A 15,579-nucleotide genomic window follows, 5' to 3' on the forward strand; every position below is an offset into this window, starting at 1 on the left:
AGCCCGATGCAGGGCTCAAACTCAGAGTGTGAGATCATGACCTGAGCCGAAGTTGGACGCTTAACCGACTGAGCCACCCAGGTGCCCGTTGGCAAACAATTCTGAAGGCACTGGGTCTGGAGCTTTGCAATCCAGGTTCATTTTATTTAGAGACTTAGGAAGAATCACACGTCGTCAGGTCTGATCAGAAAAACCAGTATCATATGCCAGGCTAGCACTCTTACTTCCGAGAGGCCTATGTGGCTCTCACTGTATGTTCCCGGGAAGCTAAATGAATTAAAAGTGATTGTCAGAGTTATATATTGATGTTTCTGAAAGGCTCTGGAAAGTCTCTGGTTAAATGTGGCAGACTAAACACTTGCTTTTATCTCCACCATCTCCTGAAATCCCCCCCAAAATGAGAGGGAAAAAAAGTAGGGGAGGAATAGCCATAAATCATAATTTCTAAGAAAATGGAATGGAGGTAACTAAGATATAACAACAACAACAACAATAACAATAACAAAAGGTGTGGGGAGTTGGAAAGAGAAATAACTGTTACCTGACTTATCAGACCAAAGAACACAGAAACCTAAGGCTGCAGTTGGGGAAGCCAGCAGGAAGGGAGTTAATTTCCCCCCGAAGAACCCTGAAAAGCCATGGGAATCTGAGAGCGAGAGGCACAGAAGACGCTGAGAACTGACAGATTGGTCGCAGTGAGGCAGGAGGGTCTATCCTTGACCTGGCAGGAAACTGGACATGGACTCTGTGAAGAAACTGAGTCACAGAGGGTGTGGTCTAGGGGACCCAAGACAGGGCTGGCAAATGTGTGTGTGGGGGGTGGGGGCCTGTGTCTCACAACAAAAACTGGAGTCTGATCTCTCAACGGTGGCTTCCAACTTGGCCGCACATTGGAATCACCTGAGGAGCAAGGTAGGCTCCACTTCCAGAGTTGATGAAATTGCTCTGAGGTGCAGACCGGCATCAGGAGTTTTTTGTTTTTTTTACATTTATTTATTTTTGGGACAGAGAGAGACAGAGCATGAACGGGGGAGGGGCAGAGAGAGAGGGAGACACAGAATCGGAAACAGGCTCCAGGCTCTGAGCCATCAGCCCAGAGCCCGACGCGGGGCTCGAACTCACGGAGCGCGAGATCGTGACCTGGCTGAAGTCGGACGCTCAACCGACTGCGCCACCCAGGCGCCCCAGCGGCATCAGGAGTTTTTAACGTTCCCCAAGTGATTGTAATGTACAGCCAAGCCACAGAAATTCTACTTCAATGTAACCTACAGGCAACAGCTTCTTGTGTGTCATTCCTGATCTTTTCAAAGAACCAACTTTTAGTTCTACTGATATTCTCTATTCTTTGTCCATTTCCTACTTCACTCATTTGTCATCTTATTTCCTTTCCTCTCCTTTGCTTATTTTGGGTTTAATTTGCCCTTCTTCTTCTAGTTTCTTAAAGTGGAAACACGAAGCATGGGCTTTATGAAGACTTTTTTTTTTTTCTAAAAGTAGCATTTAATGCTATAAATTTCCCTTAAAGCACTGCTGTAGCCATGTCTCACAAATGTTACGTTGGGTTTTCTTTTTGATTGTGTTCCAAATATTTCTTAATTTCTCTTGTGATTTCTTCTTTGGCTTATGAATTATTGAGGCATATCCTTAGTTTCCAAGAATTTAGTATTTTTTTTTTTCTGGACATCTTTCTGTTATTATGTTTAATTCTATTGTATAGAGAATAATTTTGATCCTTTTAAATTCACTGAGACTTGTTTCATGGCCCAGAATATGTGACACCCTGGGGCATCCTATGTTCGTTTGAAAAGAATGCATCCTCAGTTGGGTGAAATGTTCTATAAAGGTCAATTAGGTCAAATCAGTTGTGAGTGTTATAAAACTGTCTATAGGCTGACTCATTTTTTGGTCTGTTTCATCTGTTCATTCTTGAGAAAGGAATATTAAATCTTCAACAATAACTTTAGCTTTGCCTAGAAATTTCTCCTTTCAATTCTAAAAGTTTTTGTTTCAAGTATTTTAAAGCTATGTTATTGTGTGCCTACACACTTTGAATTATTACGTCTTCTCGATGAATTGTCCCCTTTACCATTACGAAAAAGCTCTTTTTATCCCTGCTAATATTATTTGTTCCAAAGTATACTTTATCTGAATACAATTCAATATAAGCCTCTCTCTAGCTTTCTTATGATTAGTAATTGCACAGCATGTCTTTTTCAATTATTTTGCTTTTAGTCTATTTGCTTTTATACTTTAAGTCAGTTTCTTGTAGATAGGGTATAGATGGGTTGTTTTATAAGATCGTGAGATTCTTTTGATGGGAGGTCACAACAGAATGATGCTAGGATAACAGAAAGGCAGAACTGTGTTATTTACAGCTCCAAAGGGGAGCAGGCTGTCAGGCAGGGCCACACAGGGCTCTGCCCATAGGGGACAGGAAGTCTGAGCTGCAGGCAACAGTTTTTGGGTTTTTTTTTAAATTATTTTTAATGTTTACTTATTTTTGAGAGAGAGAGAGAGAAAGAGAGAAGGCACAAGCGGGGGAGGAGCAGAGAGAGAGGAAGACACAGAATCCAAAGCAGGATTCAGGCTCTCAGCTGTCAGCACAGAGCCCGCCGCTGGGCTCGAACTCACAAACTGTGAGATCTTGACCTGAGCTGAAGCCGGAAGCTCAATCGACTGAGCCCTTAGGCGCCCCTGCAGGCAACATTTTAGATATGGTAAGTGGGGTAAGGTTAGCTAGGTTTCGTGGGGCCCCTTAAATAATATCAAGGGCTCCAGGGACAGGGGGGCTGTACCTAGCTGTTTGGTACCTGACCCTGGTTAGTTAGGGCTGGTGCACAGTGGTGTGGGGTGTGACAGCCCTAATAAAGGAAGTTGTAGGAGTGCAGACTCCATCAGTGCTCAAGAAGAGGAACTCGCTGGCTTCCAGCCAGGGACAAGATTGGATCAAGACAGCAGTTCAAAAAAAAAAAAAAAAAGTTGTTTTTTAAATCAAGTGTAATAATGTCTACTTTTAATTGGAGGGGTTAGATAATTTACATTTAGTATTTTGGTTAAGCTTAAGCCTATTACCTTGCCTTTTGTCTTCTATATTGCTATTTGTTCCTTTCCTCCCTTTTCCTGACTCTTTGTATTTATTTATTTTTAAATGTTTATTTTTGAGAGAGAGAGAGTGAGCACTCACAAGCGGGGGAGGGGCAAAGAGAATGGATCTCAGAGGATTAGAAGCCTGCTCTGTGCTGGCAGCAAAGAGACCAATGAGGGGCTTGAACCCACGAAGAGATCATGACCTGAGCCGAAGTTGGGTGCTTAACTTAACCGAATAAGCCACCAGGCGCCCCGCCTGCCTGCCTCTTTTTAAATTTAGTATATTTTATGATTCCACTTGATCTCTACCATTGATTTATTAGTTATATACCTCTTTGCTGCTTTTCATTTTTTCCCCCACATACTGTAGTTTATATTTTTTGTTATAGCTTTTCACTTTTAAATATTTGCCCTAGGGTTTCACTCTATACCTTTAACTTATCACAGCCTCCATCCAAATAAAAGTATGTCCTAAGGACCTTGTAACAGAGAACTTCCATTTCCTGAAAACCACCCATTCTTTGTGCTGTTTTTGTGATAAATTCTGCTTTACATATGTTTTAAACCCTGTAACACATTTCAGTGTTTACAAACTTAAACAATTATCTTCTAAATAGTTTTTAAATAAGGAACAATGTTTTTTATGATTATCTACATATTTATAATTTCCAGCATGCTTCATTTTTTATGTAAATCCAAATTTCCATGTGGTGTAAATTTGCTTCTGCTTGAAGATTTTCCTTTAAGGTTTTGTGTGTGTGTGTGTGTGTGTGTGTGTGTGTGTGTGTGTGTGTGTGTGTGTTGCAGGTCTGCTGGCAGTTTATTCTCCCAGCTTTTTGATTGCTTGAAAAGCCTCTATTTTGCCTTCATTTTAAAAAGATTTTTTTGATAGATGTAAAATTCTAGATGGACCTTTGTGTTTTTGTTTTTGTTCAGGGCTTTCAAGATGTCACTTTAGTGTCTTGTGGATTGAAGTTTCTAAGGAGAAGTCTACTTTAATTTTTAACTTTGTCCTGTAATTTGCTTTTCCCTCTGGCCGTTTTGAAGATTTTCTCCTCATTATGGATTTCTGGCAATTTGACTGTCATTTTCTGTCTGGTTTTTGTACTTGGATTTCCTCGAGTTTCTTAGCTCAGCGTGCTTATAGTTTAATCAAATTTTGGACTTTTTGGGACACTGTGCTCAAAGATTTCTCCTGCTCCCTCTCCCTCCACTGCACGTATGTTATGCACCTTGAGGTTGTCTCAAACTTCACTGAGGCTCTGTTCAGGGGTTTCTTTTGTCTTTCAGTTCAGGCGGCTTGTATTGCTACATCCTTAAGTTCATTGATCTTTTCCTCTGCACTAAATAGTTAATCTCACCCAGTACCTATTTCATTTCAGATATTTTTCACCTCTAAAAAGCTTCATTTGATTTTGTTAACCATTCATCTTTCTTGTCGTCACATCCATGTTTCCTCTTACATCCTTGAACATAAGAAGCACACTTATAATAGCTGTTTCACGTCCTTGCTGCTAACTTCATTTTCTCAATCATTTCTTAGTTCGCTTTTAAAGGCTGCGTTTTCTCCTTCTTATGGGTCCCATTCTCCTGCTTCTTTATAGGGCTAGTGATTTTTGACTGGATGTGAAACATTGTGAATTTGTTATTACCAAATGCTGGGTTTATATTCCCTTAAAGAATATCAAACTTTTTCTGGCAGGCAGTTTAAGTTGCTTGCGGATTAGTTCGATCCATTTGAAGTTTGTTTTGCAGCTCTTTTAAGGGAGGTCTAGGGAACCCACTAGCCTAAAGCCAATAGAATCCCACCTTTAAGGCATGGCCCTTCTGGTCTCTACTGAATGCCCAGGCATTCCGTGAGACCTTTCCACCCTGACTGGCGGGAACTTACGTGGTTTTCAGACCTATGTGAGATTTAAAATCTGTTTATGGGGGCGCCTGGGTGGCACAGTCGGTTAAGCGTCCGACTTCAGCCAGGTCACGATCTCACGGTCCGTGAGTTCGAGCCCCTCGTCGGGCTCTGGGCTGATGGCTCAGAGCCTGGAGCCTGTTTCCGATTCTGTGTCTCCCTCTCTCTCTGCCCCTCCTCTGTTCATGCTCTGTCTCTCTCTGTCCCAAAAATAAATAAATGTTGAAAAAAAATTTTTTTTAAATCTGTTTATGTCATGGCTCCCTGTCAGTTATTCTTTTCTCGAAAAACGTTGTTGTCCACACTAGTGAAACTCTACCATGGGCATGAGCAGATTAGTATTTAGCCTAAACCTCAAGAGAGACCATATGCAGATTTCTGGAGGTCCAACTTCTGCCTTTTAAGTACTCTGCCCTGAAAAGTTTAGCCACCTTGCCCTCTCTAAATTCCATTCTCTAGTTAGGCTTCTTTTTTGCACCATGGTCTGAGCATTTCTTCCCAGCAGAAAGCCTAGGTGATAGTAAGGCTCACCTCATTTTTCTCCTTTTCTCAGTTTTGTGCTGCGTGTTGTCCAAGTCTGAAAACTGTTTTTTCCTATGTGGTTTCCAGTTTTCTAGCTGTTTATGGTGGGAAGATACTTCCGGATGATCTTATCAATAGGAGCCCAAGTACCCCGCTCTTTTTCTATTCTTTTCTTTTCTTTCCTTTCTTTTCTCTTTTCTTTCCTTTCTTTTTTTCTTTCCTTTCTTTTTTCTTTTCTTTCCTTTCTTTTTTTTCTTTCCTTTCTTTTTTCTTTCCTTTTCTTTTTTCTTTTCTTTCCTTTCTTTTTTTTCTTTCCTTTCTTTTTTCTTTCCTTTCCTTTTCTTTTTCCTTTCCTTTCCTTTCCTTTCTTTTCTTTTCTTTTAGCACTAGGGTTTATTAAGCTGTGCCTTAGTACAGACACTAGGGCTTGCCCGTGGTGTTCTTCATGTATAAAGCCTGGACATCCTGCCAATTCTTCTTGAGAAATTACATGAGGAGATGACAGCTAAGTGGATGCTGCACACACCTTCATTTTCTGTCATCTTTACACGGTCAACGGCCACTACCAGACAGAGCACCTTCTTCATCTGGACTGTGATTACAGACTCCACTTCATCCACTGTGGCCACCATATTCTCATTGTGGGTCAGTCAGAAAGGGAACTTGCCCGCCTTTTAAAGGCCTGGGCCCAGGGTTCATGAGAGTTGCTTCAAGAGAGATGCTGAAGCAAAAAATAAGGCATCATATTTCTTGGCTAGCTTCTTGATCAATTTCTGATTTTTGTTGAGTTTCTTTAGTGCCTCAGTGTCCATGTGGGGAATATCCACCCCCTTGGCCTCATCACAATGCTGCTGGTCCCCCCAAAATAGTTTGGGGTGGGGAGTGGACCCAAGCCTGATGGTGCCCCAGAAGTGTTCGTCCTTCTGAGTGTCACAGCTCTTCAGGCTGACCTGCAGCTCCGCCATGTCCCGACAATTCAGCGCTCACAGTAGTTCCCACGCAGGACCTCCCGCACCACCTCCCACAGGGTGTCTTGGGAGACTTTGCTGCTCATGGTGTGGAAAGCCACTATAACCAGAAAAGAGAGCAAATGCCCCACTCTTAAATTTCAGTTTCTGGCAGCAGATTACCTGATTATCTGAGGACTCCCTCAGTAAGAAACAGACACTAAAAGAGGAAAAGAGGAAGAGGGACCAAAGAAAACAGATAATGCCAAGATCAAAGTATTTTTTTAATGTTTATTTTATTTTTGGGGGGGGAGGGGCAGAGACAGAAGGAGACACAGAATCCAAAGCAGGCTCCAGGCTCTCAGCTGTCAGCACAGAGCCCGACGCGACACTCAAACTTACAAACCCGTGAGATCATGACCCGAGCCGAAGTCAGATGCTTAACCGACTGGGCCACCTCAAAGAACAAAGTATTTTAAGAATTTATAATTAAAACCCTAAAAGGGACCCAGGAAGATACCACATCACTGAAATCAGAGAATGCTGTGAAAATTTTTTCTAATTCAGGGAATAAGAAAGTTTTGAAATTAAAAATATGCTAGCAGGAGCTAAAATTTCAGCAGAAAGTATGAAAGGTACAACTGAGGAAGTTTTTTTGGCAGTTGAACAAAACGACAAGGAGAAAGAAAATACAAGAGAAGAGACAAAATCATTACAGGACTGATCAAGAGATTCCAAATTGTCAATTGAAAGGATCTTTAGAAAAAGACCATAGAAAAAAAATGGAGGACAGGAAATTACAGAAAAAAGAACAGAAAATTTCCCAAATCGCAGTGTGAACCTCTAGATTTAAAAGAGCCAGTGACTGACCAGCTCAATGGATTAAAAAAAAGAAAAAGGATCCTTACCAGGTAAATATGACAAAATCTCAGGACGCCTCAACAAATGAGATGCTCTCAAAAGCAGACAAGTGGTCAGAAATTAGAGTGGCACAGAGACACAAGAGATGAGAGGGTAATGGGCTAGTGCCTACGACTTCTAAGAGGATGTGACGGACATCCAGAGATTCATACGCTAATTATCAAGTGAATTTAAGGGCCTAATAAAAATATTTTCAAACAGGCAAGGCAACAGAAATGTGACTTTCTATACATTCATTCTCATGGCAGAACAGAAGGATGTACTCCATCAATCACAGCGAAAACCCGGGGGAAGATACAGGGTCCAGAAAATGAAGCATTTCCTTTTTTTTTTTTTTAATTTTTTTCAACGTTTATTTATTTATTTTTGGGACAGAGAGAGACAGAGCATGAACGGGGGTGGGGCAGAGAGAGAGGGAGACACAGAATCAGAAACAGGCTCCAGGCTCTGAGCCATCAGCCCAGAGCCCGACGCGGGGCTCGAACTCACGACCACGAGATCGTGACCTGCTGAAGTCGGACGCTTAACCGACTGTGCCACCCAGGCGCCCCAAAATGAAGCATTTCCAACAAGAGATTGTGGGAAGCCCCTGGAAAGTTCTGGAGGGAAATTCCAGGGTCACAGCTGTGTAGCCAGCCCAGAGGACAAATAGCATAGGCCTGAGCAGGACAATGGCAAGGGCATATGCAGAAAAGCAGACAAGGGGACCTGACTATTGACTTGATGTGACTGTATTGCTAAGACTTTTTCTTTAGTGTGTTATTTAGAATTACGAAGGCAATACAAAACATTGCAAAGATTTAAAAATGGTTGCTCTACAACGTGGATGGAACTAGAGAGTGTTATGCTGAGTGAAATAAGTCATACAGAGAAAGACAGATACCATATGTTTTCACTCTTATGTGGATCCTGAGAAACTTAACAGAAGACCATGGGGGAGGGGAAGGAAAAAAAAAAGTTAGAGAGGGAGAGAGCCAAACCATAAGAGAGTCTTAAACACTGAGAGTAAACTGAGGGTTGATGGGGGGTGGGAGGGAGGGGAGGGTGGGTGATGGGCATTGAGGAGGGCACCTGTTGGGATGAGCACTGGGTGTTGTATGGAAACTAATTTGACAATAAATTTCATATTAAAAAAATAAATAAAAAATAAAAATGGTTGCTCTGGGTAGTGGGTATTGGAGATCCCAAGGGCCTCGGGGAGTGACTGTCAGTTTTCGTTTTAACCCAGTACTTCTGTTTAATTTTTAAAAACTTTTCATTTATTACTTTGATAAGAAAAAATAATAATAAAAGGGTAAGAGGCCCAGAAACAAAAATACACAAACACTAGACCCATTCCTGGCACAACTTCTTGGCTGCTCCCCCAAGGATGTGGGACTGTGGCAGGTGGTCAGGTCACCCCAGTGGGGTGGGGTCAGCTCAGGGCCAGAGTGTGGTCTTCCAGCCCTGGAGACGCAGCCCTAATATCCAGCCAGGAAAGCTAGAGCCCTGGACAACTGGAGTTCCCATTGTGAATTTATTTTTAATTTATTTTTTTAAGTTTATTTATTTTTGAGAGAGACAAAGACACCATGAGTGGGAAAGAGGTGGGGGGGGGAGGAGAGGGGGAGGAGAGGGAGAGGGAGAGGGAGAGGGAGAGGGAGAGAGGGAGAGAGGGAGAGAGGGAGAGAGGGAGAGAGGGAGAGAGGGAGAGAGGGAGAGAGAGAGAGAAAATCTCAAGCAAGTTCCTCACTGTCAGGACAGAGCCTGACACAGGGCTCAAACCCACAAAACCGTGGGATCGTGATCTGAGCGGAAACCAAGAGTCAGACACTTAACTGATCGAGTCACCCAGGTGCCCCCACCCAGTGTAAATTTATAAGGGACTGCACCAGAGGGCCAATTTAGTGAGAAACAGAATCGTGAAGGCTGATTGGAAATTCACATGAACAAGTCGACACATTCTCTCCCGAATAGAGAAACAAACTCAAGAAGTCTACATTCAGAAGGCGGCTTGATAAAGAGGGAATCAAAGTGTAGGGAGTCAGATAGTTCTCAGAAATACTGTAAATACTTAAATAAGATATACGATTAAAATAGCCTGGTGAGTCACCTGCTCCTTTAATGGTTATCAAAGATCAACAAACTTTCTCCGTAAAGGGCTGGATATTCAAAGTTTCCACTTCACAGGCTGTCCCTGTCATAACTGGTCAACTCAGCTGTTACAGCTGGTCCTAAGTTTTATCTGACCTGGTGTTAGAGATAGCGTGTTCTGCCTTTTCATTCAAGTCCTATTTTTGTTTCTGTTCCAAGAAAAATAATAGCAGAATTTGCACCAGTGGATTTTCTAGAACAAGTTGGTTAATGGCTAAGATGTCTGGAAGCATCTATGCATTTTGGCTTGTCATTAAGATTTCACTTCATGAAAGGATGTTTCATGAGATTCTTACACACAAGGACAATTTAAGGTTGATTCTCTGAACTTACAGATGCTCTTAAAAGAATTGAAGAGGTTTTCTTACAGCTTGGCTATCTGACCAGCTCTGCTTTTTGTGTTCATTTGTTTTCACCACAATTAAAAACCACAGCAATCACTCAAATGCAAAGAACTGAAACAGCAAGAATTATCGTTTGACTCTTAGAAAGTGAACATTTTGCTTTCCAGTTGCTACATTCTGGCTTATTTAGTCTGCTGAGAGCAAAAGGGTAAAATAAGCACTGTTTTCCAAGAGTTAACGTCAGTTCAGATGACAAACAGCAATTGTAGGGTCAGCCACAGAAAACTCAGAATTTTAGTCATTCAGCACCTATTTACTAGGTGTTTACTGTGTACCTGGTACACACACAGAACAGAGTGCTGAATGAAACACCTTGGTCCCTGGCCTTTTGGAACTTAAGCCTAGTGGGGGGAGACATAGGTTTAAAAAAGAAAAACACTTGGCATAACATCCTCCAGTTCCATCCACGTAGTTGCAAATGGCAAGATTTCATTCTTTTTCATTGCCGAGTAGTATCCATTGTAGATATATACCACATCCTTTTTATCCATTCGTCAGTTGATGGACATTTGGGCTCTTTCTGTAATTTGGCTATTGTTGATAGTGCTGCTATAAACATTGGGGTGCATGTGCCCCTTCAAATCAGCATTCCTATATTCTTTGGATAAATTCCTAGTAGTGCAATTGCTGGGTCACAGGGTAGTTCTATTTTTAATTTTTTGAGGAACCTGCACACTGAAGAAAGACAGCACATGATTTCACTCATATGTGGAAACTGAGAAACTTAACAGATGATCATAGGGGAAGGGAATGAAAAATAGGATGAAAACAGACAGGGCGGTAAACCACAAGAGACTCTTAAATACAGAGAACAAATTGAGGGTTGATGGTTGTGGGGAAAATGGGTGATGGGCATTAAGGAGGACTCTTGGGATGAGCACTGGGTGTTGTATTTAAGTGATGAGTCACTGGGTTCTTCTCCTGAAGCGAAGACTACACTGTATGTTAACAAACTTGAGAATAAATAAATAAATGAATAAAAAACAAAAGAAAAACACTTGTAATTAAAAATCGTGATAATGGCCATACAGGAAAAGTAAATAGAGGAGAATATCATTTAGACTGTGGTATCTAAGGAGATTCTCTCTTTAGTATCTGAGGTATCTAAGGAGGAGTCATTGGAGAGATATTATTTGATCTGGGACTTACAAGTTATGAATAGGAATTTCCAGGCATCTGTACCTGCATGACAAACCACCCCATACCTAGTGGCACAGAAGACTCTTTTGTGCTCAAAAATAGGTTAGGATTTCAAACAGGGCATGGTGGTAACAGCTTATTTCTGCTCGACTTGTAGGGTCTTAACTGGGAAAATGGGAATGCCTGGGAGCAATTCCAATAGCCAGGGACTAGCATCATCTCTGGGCTGCCTCACGCACATGGCTGGTGCCGCATTGGGCTGGATGGTGGTTCCAAAGACATAGATGCCCAAGTTCTAGTGTCACTACCTGTGAATAGGACCTGATTTGGAAAATGGATCTTTGTAGGTGTGATCAAGTCGGGGATCTCAAGATGAGATCCCTCTGGCTTTAGGGTGGGCCCTAAAGCCCATAACCAGGGTCCTCCTAAGAGACAACAGAGAGAGAGTGGAGAATAGCAGGGGCACAGGGGAGAAGGGAAAATGAAGGAGGAGGCAGAGACTACAGGGATGCATGTACAAGCCCATGAGTGGCAAGGATGGCTGGCTACCACCAGAAACTTGGAGAGAGGAGCGGGTCAGATCCTCCCTCAGAGACCCCAGAATGGGGGGGGGGGGGCAACACCAGCTGACCCCTTGCTTTCAGACTTGTGGCAGATTTCAGAATTGCCAGACAATGACGTTCTGTTGCTTCAAACCACCAAGTCTGTGGTCATGTTATTACGACGGCCACAGGAAACTAGGACAGGGGCCTAGGCTGGGATGACTCAAGGATGCAGCAGCCACAGGTGGCCGGCCTCTTTATGTGGCCTTGGCTCCTCACAGTGTGGCAGCAAGGTTCTGAGACAGAGCTTCCTGAAAGCAAGGGACCCAAGAACACAACCTTCAAAAGACCAGGGCAGAGGCTTTCCTTGCCTGGCCTGGGAAGTCACACTGCAATCACCCAGATCAGAGGAGAGGAGACACAGGCTCCACGTCTCAATTGTAGAATTTGTGAGCATCCCCTAAAATCGCCTCGAGGACTCAGCCGTTTCTAGTAGGGAGCAGAGTGAACAAGATCCGTACTGTCCATGCCGGCAGCTGCAGGCCCCCACACGGCTATTTTTAAAAAATTTTTTTTTTCAACGTTTATTTATTTTTGGGACAGAGAGAGACAGAGCATGAACGGGGGAGGGGCAGAGAGAGAGGGAGACACGGAATCGGAAGCAGGCTCCAGGCTCTGAGCCATCAGCCCAGAGCCCGACGCGGGGCTCGAACTCACGGACCGCGAGATCGTGACCTGGCTGAAGTCGGACGCTTAACCGACTGCGCCACCCAGGCGCCCCTCCACGCGGCTATTTACACGTGAACTAACCGCCTCTGAAGTACTCCTTTGCCACACGTGGCTAGAGATGACCAAGTTTGACAGTGCAGACAGAGAACATTCCCATCACCGGACAAAGGTCTAGTGGACAGTACTGCCCCAGACTGAGGTAACACTATGGGTCAAGTCTAGGAGCTAGAAAATAAATGGCCTGGAAAGTGGAATGGAGAAACCTGGCTTTAAGGACAGGTGTTTGGGCTGGTTTTTGTTGCTGTATGCCCAGCATCTGGGGCAATTTTGTTTTGTGGAATGAAAGGATGCATACATAAGGCTTAAAAGTATGCCATGTGTCACGCTAGAGAAAAATGCCTCAGAGTAGATTGGAGAAGTAGACAGGGGTCAAATCACACAGGGCCTTTCTGAACACTTTATGGAGTATGTATTTTAAGTAAAATAGAACTTGCAAAATATGTTGTTTCTTATTTTGAATATTTATGACAGGCCTAAAAAAGAAATACATTTATTGTGGCTAGTTGGTTTATTTGTTAGTGAAAAAGGCAAGAGACAGAAATCCAGAAATAACAAAGGTTTAACCAAATTAGAAATCTATTTATCTCCGTTTATAGAAATGTAGGCTGCTATGGCAACTCCAGAATCATCAGGAACCCAGGCTCGTGGTGGAAATTTCCCCCTTATGCTCTAGGATGTCTACTTTGGTCCAGACAGGAGATGAGAAAAGGGGAGAGGGAGAGCTTCTGGCCTTCATATCCCGGATCATCTCACCTCCAGATCCTTAACTTCATTATGTCTGCAAAAACCCTCCCTCCAAATAAGATCATATATACAGTTATGGGGTAGAGGTCTTGGACATCTGCTCAATTCAAGGACACTTGTCAGGAAGTTGCTTGTAAAACTTTCACTATATCCCTTCGACCAGTACTTTATTGTATGACCACACATACCTTGCAAGGGAGGCCAGAAAGCATAATATTTATCCTGGGAAACATGTACTGAGCTAGCAAGGAGAGTTCTATTACTACAGAAGAAGCAGAGATAAGACATGAGAGGCACCAACTATCAATCTCTGGCATAAATGTATGCACATGTGCATTTCCACTAGACCATGAACTCCTGGAGAATGAGTCGGTCTAATTCAACCCCGATCCCTAGCACAAAGCACTGTGCTCACCATGCAGTAACTCATCACTGATGGTGTGCTGAACTGTATGCTTTTCAATTTCAAGGGTCTTAAATTCCAACATCTTTTTCAGAAAGATTTATTTCCTAGAAGCCACGTTCCCCACCCCCCCACCCTTACTTGCTGAAGCATGAGGGGACTTTTCTCCGGGCTTCACCCTGAGAATCTGATAAGGCTCCCGGACATTAACAGAAGTGTAGGGTTCCCCTAAAATTCCTTCCCACCCCTATCTCAGGACTTTGAACTCTCACCCCTAGCAATGGGCCACTTACAGTTGAAGTAATCCCTCTGGTGCTGGCTCCAGCTGTGAGCTTGTGCTCCTGGTAAGGACGTTGCCTGTCTCTCCAAGTCTCAGGGTGATGGTGGGCCCTGGGAAATCCGTTCTCTGAGGGATCCAAAAATAGTTGTTGATTTTCAGTTTGTTCATCTTTTTTTTTTTTTTTTTTTTTTAACTGCAATGGTTCGGAAGAGGAGAGATTGGTAGGGGGACAACACGAGAGAAGGAAAAGGTGAGGGTCAGTGAGGAGAGGCAGGAAGCACAGGAAATGAAGACGCTCACGAGCCAGGAGCTCCACCTTCCCGTAGCCCCCGCCCCCTTCTTCCATCCGGCCAGGTGTGCCCCCCACTGGCCACCCAATTCCTGCTGCCACTTCAGCCTCCGAACACTTTTCAACTCTGATTGGTCATTAGAATCCCCTGGAGGGCTTTGATAGTACCCTGCACCTCGGTCTCCCCTAATTAGAAACACTTCCGGGGCTTCTAATGTGTAACTGGTGTTGAGAACTAGCGGTCTAGATTCTTGCTCCTCGGAGGAAGGCCCACGGACAAGCACCATCGGCATCAATTGGGAGCTTGTCAGAAAGGCAGCGTTTCAGGCCCTACTCCAGACCTACCGAGTCAGAGTCTGCCTTTTAACAAGATCCACAGGTGATTTCTATGCACATTCAAGTCCGAGGAGCTTTGAGGAGGTGACCCTCCTATAACCCCAATTATGGCCGTCTTTGTGAAGAGGACAGCTCTCTGAGAAGTGCTGTGTGAGCCGGGCGTCCTACGGAACACACGGTCTGTGGAAAAGTCTGACGCAGCCGGTGTAGACGGCATGTCTGCTGTCATTCCCCAAGCATAATATATTTGAAATAAAGAGAATTACATCCTCCAAAGGGAAAGGGGCTTGGGCCCTTTAGTCTGAAACGCCAATACGGGGTTCAGCAACTTCAGGGTCCACCAGAGGAAACACCGCTCTGATTCAATTAATTGAATAGGTTATAATTGAAGAACTGGGGTTAACTTGGAGCCTGGGGTTGGAAGCAGGCATAAGAGACTTTGGCGTGAAAACAGGGTCAGGCATGAGGCCAAGAGAATGACATTGAGATTAAGGAAGTAAGAGCAGGAAGATCACAGGTCAAGTCAGCTCGGGGGTGAGGGGAGCACCACAGAGAGGGCTGGTGGCCTCCAGCAGAGTGACGAGGCACAAGAAAGGCAACGATGACCCTCAGGACCCAGGGTCTCCAAGCCCCACGGATGTGTCCCTCAACCCTGGCTTCCTGTTTACATCCATAAGCTCTGGTTGCCTCCTTCCCTACAAGATCTCAGCACCGTGTGGAGTAAAATAACCACAGGCATGTGTCTGGTACTTTCCTGCTCACCGGGACTGGTGCATAAAGCACAGGTGTTATCAAGTGGCTAAGAGCGTGGCCTCGGCAGCCACAAAGCCTCAATCCCAACCTCAGCTCTACCGTTTACCACCTGGTGACCTTGGACAAGTCAGCTGACCTCCTCGGGGTACTTCGTCGTCTACAAAATAAAGATGATATAGGCAACCACTCATAATGGTAAAAGCAGAAGGATTGGAAGCAAAGAGTATCATGCTTGGCACAGTGATATACACACACATATGATATATTATTTACACTGAGACCTGATTCTTTTGGCTTTTTTTGTCTGAAGATTGTAAACCATTCCATGTTACCTGTTAGGTTCCTTTGAGAGTACTAAATGAGAATTACAACACTTAAAA

General features: G+C 43.6%; 1 long non-coding RNA gene and 1 pseudogene across 2 annotated transcripts in view; both read right to left on the reverse strand.

Annotated features, from left to right (window-relative positions):
* Positions 1–14,149, reverse strand: part of LOC123386659 — a 40,684-nt gene extending 26,535 nt beyond the window's left edge. Inside the window, exon 1 of one of the 2 annotated variants that reach the window (XR_006600900.1) lies at positions 13,835–14,149. This is a non-coding gene — a long non-coding RNA (uncharacterized LOC123386659). The remainder of the gene's footprint in view (positions 1–13,834) is intronic. The other variant, XR_006600898.1, reaches the window with a different exon arrangement.
* On the reverse strand, positions 5,877–6,716 carry LOC101098683 (annotated as a pseudogene).
* Positions 14,150–15,579: the final 1,430 nt, after the last annotated feature.

Source organism: Felis catus, chromosome A1 (assembly GCF_018350175.1).
Source record: "Felis catus isolate Fca126 chromosome A1, F.catus_Fca126_mat1.0, whole genome shotgun sequence".
Taxonomy (NCBI): domain Eukaryota; kingdom Metazoa; phylum Chordata; class Mammalia; order Carnivora; family Felidae; genus Felis; species Felis catus.